Source organism: Heterodontus francisci, chromosome 1 (genome assembly GCF_036365525.1).
Source record: "Heterodontus francisci isolate sHetFra1 chromosome 1, sHetFra1.hap1, whole genome shotgun sequence".
Classification (NCBI taxonomy): domain Eukaryota; kingdom Metazoa; phylum Chordata; class Chondrichthyes; order Heterodontiformes; family Heterodontidae; genus Heterodontus; species Heterodontus francisci.
In genome coordinates, this window is record NC_090371.1 from 14,895,961 (window position 1) to 14,911,590 (window position 15,630).

The 15,630-nt window shown below is 43.5% G+C and overlaps 4 non-coding genes across 4 annotated transcripts; all 4 read left to right on the plus strand.

The window, feature by feature from the left end:
- Window positions 1-1,245: 1,245 nt before the first annotated feature.
- On the plus strand, window positions 1,246-1,318 carry trnav-uac (transfer RNA valine (anticodon UAC)). Its single transcript has one exon. It is a non-coding gene; the product is annotated as a tRNA-Val (tRNA).
- A 4,355-nt stretch (window positions 1,319-5,673) lies between these two features.
- trnav-uac (transfer RNA valine (anticodon UAC)) lies at window positions 5,674-5,746 on the plus strand. The gene has a single exon. It is a non-coding gene; the product is annotated as a tRNA-Val (tRNA).
- A 4,336-nt stretch (window positions 5,747-10,082) lies between these two features.
- trnav-uac (transfer RNA valine (anticodon UAC)) lies at window positions 10,083-10,155 on the plus strand. The gene has a single exon. It is a non-coding gene; the product is annotated as a tRNA-Val (tRNA).
- A 4,344-nt stretch (window positions 10,156-14,499) lies between these two features.
- trnav-uac (transfer RNA valine (anticodon UAC)) lies at window positions 14,500-14,572 on the plus strand. Its single transcript has one exon. It is a non-coding gene; the product is annotated as a tRNA-Val (tRNA).
- The last annotated feature ends 1,058 nt before the right edge of the window (window positions 14,573-15,630 follow it).

Sequence of the window (15,630 nt, forward strand, 5' to 3'; positions counted from 1 at the left end):
ACACTGAGTTTGCAAAGCTTCAAACAAGCTTAGGGTGGTTACATATCATAGGATGGCCCATGTTTATTGCGTCAGGTCATAACGGGATTTGTGAAGACCCTAAAGAATGGGAACTTCGATGAACTTCTTGTTGGTGATGGTGTGTCTGAAGTTGCCTCTATCAGAGGTTTAAATGTTATGAATTCCCTGAACACAGAGAAGATTTGGAGTTGGAAATTATTACTTTAGATTGCTATGTGGGACGTCCCACATGTGCCACTTTGCTATGGAGCCTGATGATGTGGGGGCTGCCTGTAGGTGTTTTGATGTGTGTCCTTGCTGACAGACATTGGTTGACTTTGGAAAGCATTTGGATTCAGCAAGGCTGTTAGTTACAGAGAAAGCACTTGGCTTTCAGAAAGCTGTTGTCTTTGAAAGCAGCTGGGCTCAGCAATAAAGAGGCATCGGGAGCCAGGTGCACTTCTTTTTTGAGGCAGTCGCGTGCTCAAGCTGGGAAGTCTGGATTCTCCGAAAATTGCTGAGAAACTAAGGAATAGTAGTGAATTCCTAAGCTGGTGTGGTCCCAGGAGAAGGGAACAAACTGCCAAGATTCTGTAACCTATAGGGGACTCTTGAGGTGGAATTAAAAGTCAAACTGCCTTATTCTTTTGGCATTTAGATTTTAAAGTCTACGACTTCTTGGACTGTTAAGATTTGAGGTTTCAAATATCAATCTTTCCAAATTGTACCGTTACGTTAGTTGTGTTTTTCTTTGTTTGACACTTGTACAGTAACGTTTTTTGTTGAAAATGTGAAATCATGTGACATAATTCTTTCAGTAGTAACTGTGATTTCAACTTCCTCTTTTTAAAAGTTAACAGTCAGTATGTAATGTCGATATCTATGACTGTGTCAGTATTTGCATGGGAAGTATTTGAAGTGTGTTGGAAGTGTCAGGTCACTGAGTGTGTCAATAAACCGCCACCATTATGTCAGTATTTGAGGGCATGGCCCTGGATTCTGTCAGTATTACTGGTGTGTGTTTAGGAGTATTCGTACCTTTGCATTGAGTGTTTGGGAAAGTGTCCGAGGTTTTTGCCCATATTTGCAGGTGATGTCCCAGAGTGTGTCAGGATCTGCAGGCATTGCTGAGGAATGAACATGTATTTACAACACGAGAGTGTGAAGTTTCACAGGTGAATCCCAGTTAGAAGGCATTCCCCCACACAGAAAAACACTAGTCGAAATGATGTTGTTATCATCTGTGGTTTCATGGTGTCGTGGCTATCACGTCTGCTTTACACGCAGAAAATCCTGGGTTCAATCCCCAGTGAAACCATTTAAGTTGGAAAACAGCAATTGCTTTAAAGTGAAGTTTTGAGCTTGGTTTGCGTTTCATCCGTTGACCCTCCAAATGGGGTACGCAAGGCATTGTAAACAATGTTACTCATCGCTCATCAGGAGTGTGCTGTTACTGTCGCGTAATGGGACTACAATGTGCTAAAATTTTCACAGACTTCCTCAGATTGGTCCTCAGCGATGTCTTAAGACGTATGTCAGATGTGCAGTAGTTTCTGAGTTCATCAGTATTTATACTCGGTTCCGAGAAATGTGCTTGCATCTACCATATGTTTGAGTGTGTCACTATTTACAGTAGATTTCTGAGTATGTTTGTCTAAGCAGTAGCTTTCTGAGTGTGTACATTTACGGAAGATTTCCGTGTGCCAGTATTTATGTCGTTTTCTCCAAGGTGTCACTATATAGGGTAGGTTTGCGTCAATGTGCCTGTATTTACAGTAACTTTTGAGAGAGACATTATGTCCAAAAGATTTCTGCGTGTCAGTATTTACAGTAGCTTTCTGTGAGTGCGTCTGCATTGATAGTGTATTTTTCTGACTATGTCATGTTAAGCTTGCTATGGATAAAGAAATAGACAAGTTGCAAAAAAAGGTTTTGGATTGGGGGAGAGCAAATTTGAGTAAATTAAGGCAGGATCTGGCCAAGGTAGACTGGAAAGAGTTACTCGTCAGGAAATCTACAGAAGAGCAGTGGGGGGCATTCAAAAAGGAAATAGGGAGTGTACAGGCCCAACATGTTCCCTCTTGGGTAATAGGTAGGAGCAACAAGCCCAGAGAACCATGGATGACCAGAAACATTCAAGGTACGATGAGAAGGAAAAGAGAGGCTTTTAGCAAATACAAGGAGAGCAAATCAACGGAAGCATTAGTGGAGTACAGAAAGTGTAGGATGGAGCTGAAGAAAGCAATTAGGAGAGCAAAGAGGGGATATGAGAAAGCTCTGGCTGGTAAAAGTAGGGAAAATCCCAAGATATTCGATAAGTATATCAATGGGAAGAGGATAACCAGGGAAAGCGTAGGATCCATTAGGGACCAAGGGGGAAATCTGTGGGTGGAGCCAGAGGACATTGTTTGGGTGTTGAACGAATGCTTCACATCTGTCTTCACCCAAGAGAATGAGGATGTCGATATGGAACTCAGAAAGAGAGAGACTGTGAGGTTCTTAAGCAAATTGTCAGAGGGAGTGACAAGGTATTGGAGGTTTCGGCAGGCTTAAAAGCAGACAAATCTCCAGGTCCGGGCGATTTGTGTCCCAGGATGCTGTGGGAGGCGAGGGTGGAGCTTGCAGGGGGCTCTGACCCAAATTTCTAATTCTTCTCTGGCCACAGGGTGGTGCCAGAGGACTGGAAAACAGCTAATGTGGTCCCACTATTTAAGAAAGGTTGTTGAGAGAAACCAGGCAACTACAGACCATTGAGTCTCACGTCAGTAGTAGGGAAACTATTGGAGAAATTTCGGAAGGAGAGAAACTATGTCCACTTGGAGAGGCTAAATTTGATTAGGAATATTCAGCATGGTTTTGTCAGAGGGAGGTCATGCCTGACAAATTTGATTGAATTTTTTGAGCATGTGACCAGGTGTGTAGATGAGGGTAGTGCAGTTGATGCAGTTTACATGGATTTCAGCAAAGCCTTTGACAAGGGCCCACATGGGAGACTTATCAAGAAAGACTTATCTACTCAGAGAGTAGTAGGGGCGTGGAACGCCCTGCCTGCAACAGTAGTAGACTCGCCAACTTTAAGGGCATTTAAGTGGTCATTGGATAGACATATGGATGAAAATGGAATAGTTTAGGTCAGATGATTTCACAGGTCGGCGCAACATCGAGGGCCGAAGGGCCTGTACTGCGCTGTAATGTTCTATGTTCCATGTTCTATGTTCTAAAGCAAATGCACATGGGATACAGAGTCACTCGATAAGGTGGTTTCAAAATTGGCTTCGCTGTGGGAGACAGAGAGTGATGACAGACGGCTGTTTTAGTGACTGGAAGCCAGTGTCCAGTGGCGTACCACAGGGATCAGTGCTGGGTCCCCCATTGTTCGTCATTTATAAAAATTACATAGATGACTATGTGGGAGGGCAGGATCAGTAAGTTGCAGGATGACACAAAGATTGGCTGAGTCGTTAACACTGAGGTTGAGTGTCTTGGGTTACAGGAAGATATAGACGGGATGGTCAAATGGGCAGAAAAGTGGCAGATAGAATTTAACCCTGAAAAGTGTGTGGTGATGCACTTTGGAAGGAGTAATGTGACACAGAAGTATTCAATGAATGGCCTGAGACTGGGAAGTTCCGAGGAATAAAGGGACCTTGGCGTGTTTGTCCATAGATCTCTGAAGGCAGAGGGGCAGGTTAATAGGGTGGTGTAAAAGGCATATGGGATACTTGCCTTTATCAATGGAGGCATAGATTACAAAAGCAAGGAGGTCATGTTGGAGCTGTATCGGACTTTGGTAAGGCCACAGCTGGAGTACTGTGTGCAATTCTGGTCGCCACATTATAGGAAGGATGTGATTGCACTGGAGGGGGTGCAGAGGCGATTCACCAGGATGTTGCCTGGGATGAAACATTTAAGCAATAAAGAGAGGTTGGATAGGCTTGGGTTGTTTTCGCCTAAGCAGAGATGACTGAGGGGTGACCTGATCGATTTGTACAAGATTATGATGGGCATGGACAGGGTGGATAGGGAGCAGCTGTTCCCCTTAGTTGAAGGGTCAGCTATGAGGGGACACAAGTTTAAGGTGAGGGGCAGGAGGTTTAAGGGGGATTTGAGAAAGAACTTTTTTACCCAGAGGGTGGTGACGGTCTGGAATGCACTGCCTGGGAGGGAAGTAGAGGCGGGTTGCCTCACATCCTTTTAAAAGTACCTGGATGAGCACTTGGCACGTCATAACATTCAAGGCTATGGGCCAAGTGCTGGCAAATGGGATTAGGTAGACAGGTCAGGTGTTTCAATGCATCAGTGCAGAATCGATGGGCTGAAGGACCTCTTCTGCATTGTATTATTCTGTGATTCTATGTTATGAACAACTAATTCATGGTTCCATTAAATTTTGAGAGATAGTTTTGATTTGGGAATTGAACATTTTCATGCAAGACAACGGAAAACACTGGGTTTGCAAAGCTTCAAACAAGCTTAGGGTGGTTACAGATCATAGGATGGCCCATGTTTATTGCGTCAGGTCATAACGGGATTTGTGAAGACCCTAAAGAATGGGAACTTCTCTGAACTTCTTGTTGATGATGGTGTGTCTGAAGTTGCCTCTATCAGAGGTTTAAATGTTATGAATTCCCTGAACACAGAGAAGATTTGGAGTTGGAAATTATTACTTTAGATTGCTATGTGGGACATCCCACATGTGCCACTTTGCTATGGAGCCTGATGATGTGGGGGCTGCCTGTAGGTGTTTTGATGTGTGTCCTTGCTGACAGACATTGGTTGACTTTGGAAAGCATTTGGATTCAGCAAGGCTGTTAGTTACAGAGAAAGCACTTGGCTTTCAGAAAGCTGTTGTCTTTGAAAGCAGCTGGGCTCAGCAATAAAGAGGCATCGGGAGCCAGGGGCAGTCACGTGCTCAAGCTGGGAAGTCTGGATTCTCCGAAAATTGCTGAGAAACTAAGGAATTGTAGTGAATTCCTAAGCTGGTTTGGTCCCAGGAGAAGGGAACAAACTGCCAAGATTCTGTAACCTAAAGGGGACTCTTGAGGTGGAATTAAAAGTCAAACTGCCTTATTCTTTTGGCATTTAGATTTTAAAGTCTACAACTTCTTGGACTGTTAAGATTGGAGGTTTCAAATATCAATCTTTCCAAATTGTACTGTTACGTTAGTTGTGTTTTTCTTTGTTTGACACTTGTACAGTAACGTTTTTTGTTGAAAATGTGAAATCATGTGACATAATTCTTTCAGTAGTAACTGTGATTTCAACTTCCTCTTTTTAAAAGTTAACAGTCAGTATGTAATGTCGATATCTATGACTGTGTCAGTATTTGCATGGGAAGTATTTGAAGTGTGTTGGAAGTGTCAGGTCACTGAGTGTGTCAATAAACCACCACCATGATGTCAGTATTTGAAGGCATGGCCCTGGATTCTGTCAGTATTACTGGTGTGTGTTTAGGAGTATTCTTACCTTTGCATTGAGTGTTTGGGAAAGTGTCCGAGGTTTTTGCCCATATTTGCAGATGATGTCCCAGAGTGTGTTAGGATCTGCAGGCATTGCTGAGGAATGAACATGTATTTACAACACGAGAGTGTGAAGTTTCACAGGTGAATCCCAGTTAGAAGGCATTCCCCCACACAGAAAAACACCAGTCGAAAAGATATTGTTCTCATCTGTGGTTTCATGGTGTAGTGGCTATCACGTCTGCTTTACACGCAGAAGATTCTGGGTTCAATTCCCAGTGAAACCATTTAAGTTGGAAAATAGCAATTGCTTTAAAGTTACGTTTTGAGCTTGGTTTGCGTTTCATCCGTTGACCCTCCAAATGGGGGACGCAAGGCATTGTAAACAATGTTACTCATCGCTCATCAGGAGTGTGCTGTTACTGTCGCGTAATGGTACTATAATGTGCTAGTATTTTCACAGACTTCCTCAGATTGGTCCTCAGCGATGTCTTAAGACGTATGTCAGATGTGCAGTAGTTTCTGAGTTCATCAGTATTTACAGTAGGTTCCGAGAAGTGTGCTTGCATCTACCATATGTTTGAGTGTGTCACTATTTACAGTAGATTTCTGAGTATGTTTGTATAAGCAGTAGCTTTCTGAGTGTGTCATTTACGGAAGATTTCCGTGTGCCAGTATTTATGTAGTTTTCTCCAAGGTGTCACTATTTAGGGTAGGTTTGCGTCAATGTGCCTGTATTTACAGAAACTTTTGAGAGAGACGTTATGTCCAAAAGATTTCTGCGTGTCAGTATTTACAGTAGCTTTCTGTGAGTGCGTCTGCATTGATAGTGTATTTTTCTGACTATGTCATGTTAAGATTGCTTTGGATAAAGAAATAGACAAGTTGCAAAAAAAGGTTTTGGATTGGGGGAGAGCAAATTTTAGTAAATTCAGGCAGGATCTGGCCAAGGTAGACTGGAAAGAGTTACTCGTCAGGAAATCTACAGAAGAGCAGTGGGGGGCATTCAAAAAGGAAATGGGGAGTGTACAGGCCCAACATGTTCCCTGTTGGGTAATAGGTAGGAGCAACAAGCCCAGAGAACCATGGATGACCAGAAACATTCAAGGTACGATGAGAAGGAAAAGAGAGGCTTTGAGCAAATACAATGAGAGCAAATCAACGGAAGCATTAGTGGAGTACAGAAAGTGTAGGATGGAGCTGAAGAAAGCAATTAGGAGAGCAAAGAGGGGATATGAGAAAGCTCTGGCTGGTAAAAGTAGGGAAAATCTATAAGTATATCAATGGGAAGAGGATAACCAGGGAAAGCGTAGGATCCATTAGGGACCAAGGGGGAAATCTGTGGGTGGAGCCAGAGGACATTGGTTGGGTGTTGAACGAATGCTTCACATCTGTCTTCACCCAAGAGAATGAGGATGTAGATATGGAACTCAGAAAGAGAGAGACTGTGAGGTTCTTGAGCAAATTGTCATAGGGAGTGACAAGGTATTGGAGGTTTCGGCAGGCTTAAAAGCAGACAAATCTCCAGGTCCGGGCGATTTGTGTCCCAGGATGCTGTGGGAGGCGAGGGTGGAGCTTGCAGGGGGCTCTGACCCAAATTTCTAATTCTTCTCTGGCCACAGGGTGGTGCCAGAGGACTGGAAAACAGCTAATGTGGTCCCACTATTTAAGAAAGGTTGTTGAGATAAACCAGGCAACTGCAGACCATTGAGTCTCACGTCAGTAGTAGGGAAACTATTGGAGAAATTTCTGAAGGAGAGAATCTATGTCCACTTGGAGAGGCTAAATTTGATTAGGAATATTCAGCATGGTTTTGTCAGAGGGAGGTCATGCCTAACAAATTTGATTGAATTTTTTGAGCATGTGACCAGGTGTGTAGATGAGGGTAGTGCAGTTGATGCAGTTTACATGGATTTCAGCAAAGCCTTTGACAAGGTCCCACATGGGAGACTTATCAAGAAAGACTTATCTACTCAGAGAGTAGTAGGGGTGTGGTACGCCCTGCCTGCAACAGTAGTAGACTCGCCAACTTTAAGGGCATTTAAGTGGTCATTGGATAGACATATGGATGAAAATGGAATAGTTTAGGTCAGATGGTTTCACAGGTCGGCGCAACATCGAGGGCCGAAGGGCCTGTACTGCGCTGTAATGTTCTATATTCTATGTTCTAAAGCAAATGCACATGGGATACAGAGTCACTCGATAAGGTGGTTTCAAAATTGGCTTCGCTGTGGGAGACAGAGAGTGATGACAGACGGCTGTTTTAGTGACTGGAAGCCAGTGTCCAGTGGCGTACCACAGGGATCAGTGCTAGGTCCCCCATTGTTTGTCATTTATAAAAATTACACAGATGACTATGTGGGAGGGCAGGATCAGTAAGTTGCAGGATGACACAAAGATTGGCTGAGTGGTTAACACTGAGGTTGAGTGTCTTGGGTTACAGGAAGATATAGACGGGATGGTCAAATGGGCAGAAAAGTGGCAGATAGAATTTAACCCTGAAAAGTGTGTGGTGGTGCACTTTGGAAGGAGTAATGTGAGACGGAAGTATTCAATGAATGGCCTGAGACTGGGAAGTTCCGAGGAATAAAGGGACCTTGGCGTGTTTGTCCATCGATCTCTGAAGGCAGAAGGGCAGGTTAATAGGGTGGTGTAAAAGGCATATGGGATACTTGCCTTTATCAATGGAGGCATAGATTACAAAAGCAAGGAGGTCATGTTGGAGCTGTATCAGACTTTGGTAAGGCCACAGCTGGAGTACTGTGTGCAATTCTGGTTGCCACATTGTAGGAAGGATGTGATTGCACTGGAGGGGGTGCAGAGGCGATTCACCAGGATATTGCCTGGGATGAAACATTTAAGCAATAAAGAGAGGTTGGATAGGCTTGGGTTGTTTTCGCCTAAGCAGAGATGACTGAGGGGTGACCTGATCGAGTTATACAAGATTATGATGGGCATGGACAGGGTGGATAGGGAGCAGCTGTTCCCCTTAGTTGAAGGGTCAGTTATGAGGGGACACAAGTTTAAGGTGAGGGGCAGGAGGTTTAAGGGGGATTTGAGAAAGAACTTTTTTACCCAGAGGGTGGTGACGGTCTGGAATGCACTGCCTGGGAGGGATGTAGAGGCGGGTTGCCTCACATCCTTTAAAAAGTACCTGGATGAGCACTTGGCACGTCATAAGATTCAAGGCTATGGGCCAAGTGCTGGCAAATGGGATTAGGTAGACAGGTCAGGTGTTTCAATACATCGGTGCAGACTCGATGGGCCGAAGGGCCTCTTCTTCATTGTATTATTCTGTGATTCTATGTTATGAACATCTAATTCATGGTTCCATTAAATTTTGAGAGATGGTTTTAATTTGGGAATTGAACATTTTCATGCAAGACAACGGAAAACACTGGGTTTGCAAAGCTTCAAACAAGCTTAGGGTGGTTACAAATCATAGGATGGCCCATGTTTATTGCGTCAGGTCATAACGGGATTTGTGAAGACCCTAAAGAATGGGAACTTCGATGAACTTCTTGTTGGTGATGGTGTGTCTGAAGTTGCCTCTATCAGAGGTTTAAATGTTATGAATTCCCTGAACACAGAGAAGATTTGGAGTTGGAAATTATTACTTTAGATTGCTATGTGGGACGTCCCACATGTGCCACTTTGCTATGGAGCCTGATGATGTGGGGGCTGCCTGTAGGTGTTTTGATGTGTGTCCTTGCTGACAGACATTGGTTGACTTTGGAAAGCATTTGGATTCAGCAAGGCTGTTAGTTACAGAGAAAGCACTTGGCTTTCAGAAAGCTGTTGTCTTTGAAAGCAGCTGGGCTCAGCAATAAAGAGGCATCGGGAGCCAGGGGCAGTCACGTGCACAAGCTGGGAAGTCTGGATTCTCCGAAAATTGCTGAGAAACTAAGGAATTGTAGTGAATTCCTAAGCTGGTTTGGTCCCAGGAGAAGGGAACAAACTGCCAAGATTCTGTAACCTATAGGGGACTCTTGAGGTAGAATTAAAAGTCAAACTGCCTTATTCTTTTGGCATTTAGATTTTAAAGTCTACGACTTCTTGGACTGTTAAGATTTGAGGTTTCAAATATCAATCTTTCCAAATTGTACTGTTACGTTAGTTGTGTTTTTCTTTGTTTGACACTTGTACAGTAACGTTTTTTGTTGAAAATGTGAAATCATGTGACATAATTCTTTCAGTAGTAACTGTGATTTCAACTTCCTCTTTTTAAAAGTTAACAGTCAGTATGTAATGTCGATATCTATGACTGTGTCAGTATTTGCATGGGAAGTATTTGAAGTGTGTTGGAAGTGTCAGGTCACTGAGTGTGTCAATAAACCGCCACCATTATGTCAGTATTTGAAGGCATGGCCCTGGATTCTGTCAGTATTACTGGTGTGTGTTTAGGAGTATTCGTACCTTTGCATTGAGTGTTTGGGAAAGTGTCCGAGGTTTTTGCCCATATTTGCAGGTGATGTCCCAGAGTGTGTTAGGATCTGCAGGCATTGCTGAGGAATGAACATGTATTTACAACACGAGAGTGTGAAGTTTCACAGGTGAATCCCAGTTAGAAGGCATTCCCCCACACAGAAAAACACCAGTCGAAAAGACGTTGCCATCATCTGTGGTTTCATGGTGTAGTGGCTATCACGTTTGCTTTACACGCAGAAGATCCTGGGTTCAATCCCCAGTGAAACCATTTAAGTTGGAAAATAACAATTGCTTTAAAGTGATGTTTTGAGCTTGGTTTGCGTTTCATCCGTTGACCCTCCAAATGGGGTACGCAAGGCATTGTAAACAATGTTACTCATCGCTCATCAGGAGTGTGCTGTTACTGTCGCGTAATGGTACTATAATGTGCTAGTATTTTCACAGACTTCCTCAGATTGGTCCTCAGCGATGTCTTAAGACGTATGTCAGATGTGCAGTAGTTTCTGAGTTCATCAGTATTTATAGTAGGTTCCGAGAAGTGTGCTTGCATCTACCATATGTTTGAGTGTGTCACTATTTACAGTAGATTTCTGAGTATGTTTGTATAAGCAGTAGCTTTCTGAGTGTGTACATTTCCGGAAGATTTCCGTGTGCCAGTATTTATGTAGTTTTCTCCAAGGTGTCACTATATAGGGTAGGTTTGCGTCAATGTGCCTGTATTTACAGAAACTTTTGAGAGAGACGTTATGTCCAAAAGATTTCTGCGTGTCAGTATTTACAGTAGCTTTCTGTGAGTGCGTCTGCATTGATAGTGGATTTTTCTGACTATGTCATGTTAAGCTTGCTATGGATAAAGAAATAGACAAGTTGCAAAAAAAGGTTTTGGATTGGGGGAGAGCAAATTTTAGTAAATTAAGGCAGGATCTGGCCAAGGTAGACTGGAAAGAGTTACTTGTCAGGAAATCTACAGAAGAGCAGTGGGGGGCATTCAAAAAGGAAATGGGGAGTGTACAGGCCCAACATGTTCCCTCTTGGGTAATAGGTAGGAGCAACAAGCCCAGAGAACCATGGATGACCAGAAACATTCAAGGTACGAGGAGAAGGAAAAGAGAGGCTTTTAGCAAATACAAGGAGAGCAAATCAACGGAAGCATTAGTGGAGTACAGAAAGTGTAGGATGGAGCTGAAGAAAGCAATTAGGAGAGCAAAGAGGGGATATGAGAAAGCTCTGGCTGGTAAAAGTAGGGAAAATCTATAAGTATATCAATGGGAAGAGGATAACCAGGGAAAGCGTAGGATCCATTAGGGACCAAGGGGGAAATCTGTGGGTGGAGCCAGAGGACATTGGTTGGGTGTTGAACGAATGCTTCACATCTGTCTTCACCCAAGAGAATGAGGATGTAGATATGGAACTCAGAAAGAGAGAGACTGTGAGGTTCTTGAGCAAATTGTCATAGGGAGTGACAAGGTATTGGAGGTTTCGGCAGGCTTAAAAGCAGACAAATCTCCAGGTCCGGGCGATTTGTGTCCCAGGATGCTGTGGGAGGCGAGGGTGGAGCTTGCAGGGGGCACTGACCCAAATTTCTAATTCTTCTCTGGCCACAGGGTGGTGCCAGAGGACTGGAAAACAGCTAATGTGGTCCCACTATTTAAGAAAGGTTGTTGAGATAAACCAGGCAACTGCAGACCATTGAGTCTCACGTCAGTAGTAGGGAAACTATTGGAGAAATTTCTGAAGGAGAGAATCTATGTCCACTTCGAGAGGCTAAATTTGATTAGGAATATTCAGCATGGTTTTGTCAGAGGGAGGTCATGCCTAACAAATTTGATTGAATTTTTTGAGCATGTGACCAGGTGTGTAGATGAGGGTAGTGCAGTTGATGCAGTTTACATGGATTTCAGCAAAGCCTTTGACAGGGTCCCACATGGGAGACTTATCAAGAAAGACTTATATACTCAGAGAGTAGTAGGGGTGTGGAACGCCCTGCCTGCAACAGTAGTAGACTCGCCAACTTTAAGGGCATTTAAGTGGTCATTGCATAGACATATGGATGAAAATGGAATAGTTTAGGTCAGATGGTTTCACAGGTCGGCGCAACATCGAGGGCCGAAGGGCCTGTACTGCGCTGTAATGTTCTATGTTCTATGTTCTATGTTCTAAAGCAAATGCACATGGGATACAGAGTCACTCGATAAGGTGGTTTCAAAATTGGCTTCGCTGTGGGAGACAGAGAGTGATGACAGACGGCTGTTTTAGTGACTGGAAGCCAGTGTCCAGTGGCGTACCACAGGGATCAGTGCTGGGTCCCCCATTGTTCGTCATTTATAAAAATTACATAGATGACTATGTGGGAGGGCAGGATCAGTAAGTTGCAGGATGACACAAAGATTGGCTGAGTGGTTAACACTGAGGTTGAGTGTCTTGGGTTACAGGAAGATATAGACGGGATGGTCAAATGGGCAGAAAAGTGGCAGATAGAATTTAACCCTGAAAAGTGTGTGGTGATGCATTTTGGAAGGAGTAATGTGACACGGAAGTATTCAATGAATGGCCTGAGACTGGGAAGTTCCGAAATATAAAGGGACCTTGGCGTGTTTGTCCATAGATCTCTGAAGGCAGAAGGGCAGGTTAATAGGGTGGTGTAAAAGGCATATGGGATACTTGCCTTTATCAATGGAGGAATAGATTACAAAAGCAAGGAGGTCATGTTGGAGCTGTATCGGACTTTGGTAAGGCCACAGCTGGAGTACTGTGTGCAATTCTGGTCGCCACATTATAGGAAGGATGTGATTGCACTGGAGGGGGTGCAGAGGCGATTCACCAGGATGTTGCCTGGGATGAAACATTTAAGCAATAAAGAGAGGTTGGATAGGCTTGGGTTGTTTTCGCCTAAGCAGAGATGACTGAGGGGTGACCTGATCGAGTTGTACAAGATTATGATGGGCATGGACAGGGTGGATAGGGAGCAGCTGTTCCCCTTACTTGAAGGGTCAGTTATGAGGGGACACAAGTTTAAGGTGAGGGGCAGGAGGTTTAAGGGGGATTTGAGAAAGAACTTTTTTACCCAGAGGGTGGTGACGGTCTGGAATGCACTGCCTGGGAGGGACGTAGAGGCGGGTTGCCTCACATCCTTTAAAAAGTACCTGGATGAGCACTTGGCACGTCATAAGATTCAAGGCTATGGGCCAAGTGCTGGCAAATGGGATTAGGTAGACAGGTAGAGTGTTTCAATGCATCGGTGCAGACTCGATGGGCCGAAGGACCTCTTCTGCATTGTATTATTCTGTGATTCTATGTTATGAACATCTAATTCATGGTTCCATTAAATTTTGAGAGATAGTTTTAATTTGGGAATTGAACATTTTCATGCAAGACAACGGAAAACACTGGGTTTGCAAAGCTTCAAACAAGCTTAGGGTGGTTACAAATCATAGGATGGCCCATGTTTATTGCGTCAGGTCATAACGGGATTTGTGAAGACCTTAAAGAATGGGAACTTCTCTGAACCTCTTGTTGGTGATGGTGTGTCTGAAGTTGCCTCTATCAGAGGTTTAAATGTTATGAATTCCCTGAACACAGAGAAGATTTGGAGTTGGAAATTATTACTTTAGATTGCTATGTGGGACATCCCACATGTGCCATTTTGCCATGGAGCCTGATGATGTGGGGGCTGCCTGTAGGTGTTTTGATGTGTGTCCTTGCTGACAGACATTGGTTGACTTTGGAAAGCATTTGGATTCAGCAAGGCTGTTAGTTACAGAGAAGGCACTTGGCTTTCAGAAAGCTGTTGTCTTTGAAAGCAGCTGGGCTCAGCAATAAAGAGGCATCGGGAGCCAGGGGCAGTCACGTGCTCAAGCTGGGAAGTCTGGATTCTCCAAAAATTGCTGAGAAACTAAGGAATTGTAGTGAATTCCTAAGCTGGTTTGGTCCCAGGAGAAGGGAACAAACTGCCAAGATTCTGTAACCTATAGGGGACTCTTGAGGTAGAATTAAAAGTCAAACTGCCTTATTCTTTTGGCATTTAGATTTTAAAGTCTACGACTTCTTGGACTGTTAAGATTTGAGGTTTCAAATATCAATTTTTCCAAATTGTACCGTTACGTTAATTGTGTTTTTCTTTGTTTGACACTTGTACAGTAACGTTTTATGTTGAAAATGTGAAATCATGTGACATAATTCTTTCAGTAGTAACTGTGATTTCAACTTCCTCTTTTTAAAAGTTAACAGTCAGTATGTAATGTCGATATCTATGACTGTGTCAGTATTTGCATGGGAAGTATTTGAAGTGTGTTGGAAATGTCAGGTCACTGAGTGTGTCAATAAACCGCCACCATGATGTCAGTATTTGAAGGCATGGCCCTGGATTCTGTCAGTATTACTGGTGTGTGTTTCGGAGTATTCGTACCTTTGCATTGAGTGTTTGGGAAAGTGTCCGAGGTTTTTGCCCATATTTGCAGGTGATGTCCCAGAGTGTGTTAGGATCTGCAGGCATTGCTGAGGAATGAACATGTATTTACAACACGAGAGTGTGAAGTTTCACAGGTGAATCCCAGTTAGAAGGCATTCCCCCACACAGAAAAACACCAGTCGAAAAGATATTGTCCTCATCTGTGGTTTCATGGTGTAGTGGCTATCACGTCTGCTTTACACGCAGAAAATCCTGGGTTCAATCCCCAGTGAAACTATTTAAGTTGGAAAATAACAATTGCTTTAAAGTGATGTTTTGAGCTTGGTTTGCGTTTCATCCGTTGACCCTCCAAATGGGGGACGCAAGGCATTGTAAACAATGTTACTCATCGCTCATCAGGAGTGTGCTGTTACTGTCGCGTAATGGTACTATAATGTGCTAGTATTTTCACAGACTTCCTCAGATTGGTCCTCAGCGATGTCTTAAGACGTATGTCAGATGTGCAGTAGTTTCTGAGTTCATCAGTATTTATAGTAGGTTCCGAGAAGTGTGCTTGCATCTACCATATGTTTGAGTGTGTCACTACTTACAGTAGATTTCTGAGTATGTTTGAATAAGCAGTAGCTTTCTGAGTGTGTACATTTACGGAAGATTTCCGTGTGCCAGTATTTATGTAGTTTTCTCCAAGGTGTCACTATATAGGGTAGGCTTGCGTCAATGTGCCTGTATTTACAGAAACTTTTGAGAGAGACGTTATGTCCAAAAGATTTCTGCGTGTCAGTATTTACAGTAGCTTTCTGTGAGTGCGTCTGCATTGATAGTGGATTTTTCTGACTATGTCATGTTGAGCTTGCTATGGATAAAGAAATAGACAAGTTGCAAAAAAAGGTTTTGGATTGGGGGAGAGCAAATTTTAGTAAATTAAGGCAGGATCTGGCCAAGGTAGACTGGAAAGAGTTACTCGTCAGGAAATCTACAGAAGAGCAGTGGGGGGCATTCAAAAAGGAAATGGGGAGTGTACAGGCCCAACATGTTCCCTCTTGGGTAATAGGTAGGAGCAACAAGCCCAGAGAACCATGGATGACCAGAAACATTCAAGGTACGATGAGAAGGAAAAGAGAGGCTTTTAGCAAATACAAGGAGAGCAAATCAACGGAAGCATTAGTGGAGTACAGAAAGTGTAGGATGGAGCTGAAGAAAGCAATTAGGAGAGCAAAGAGGGGATATGAGAAAGCTCTGGCTGGTAAAAGTACGGAAAATCCCAAGATATTCTATAAGTATATCAATGGGAAGAGGATAACCAGGGAAAGCGTAGGATCCATTAGGGACCAAGGG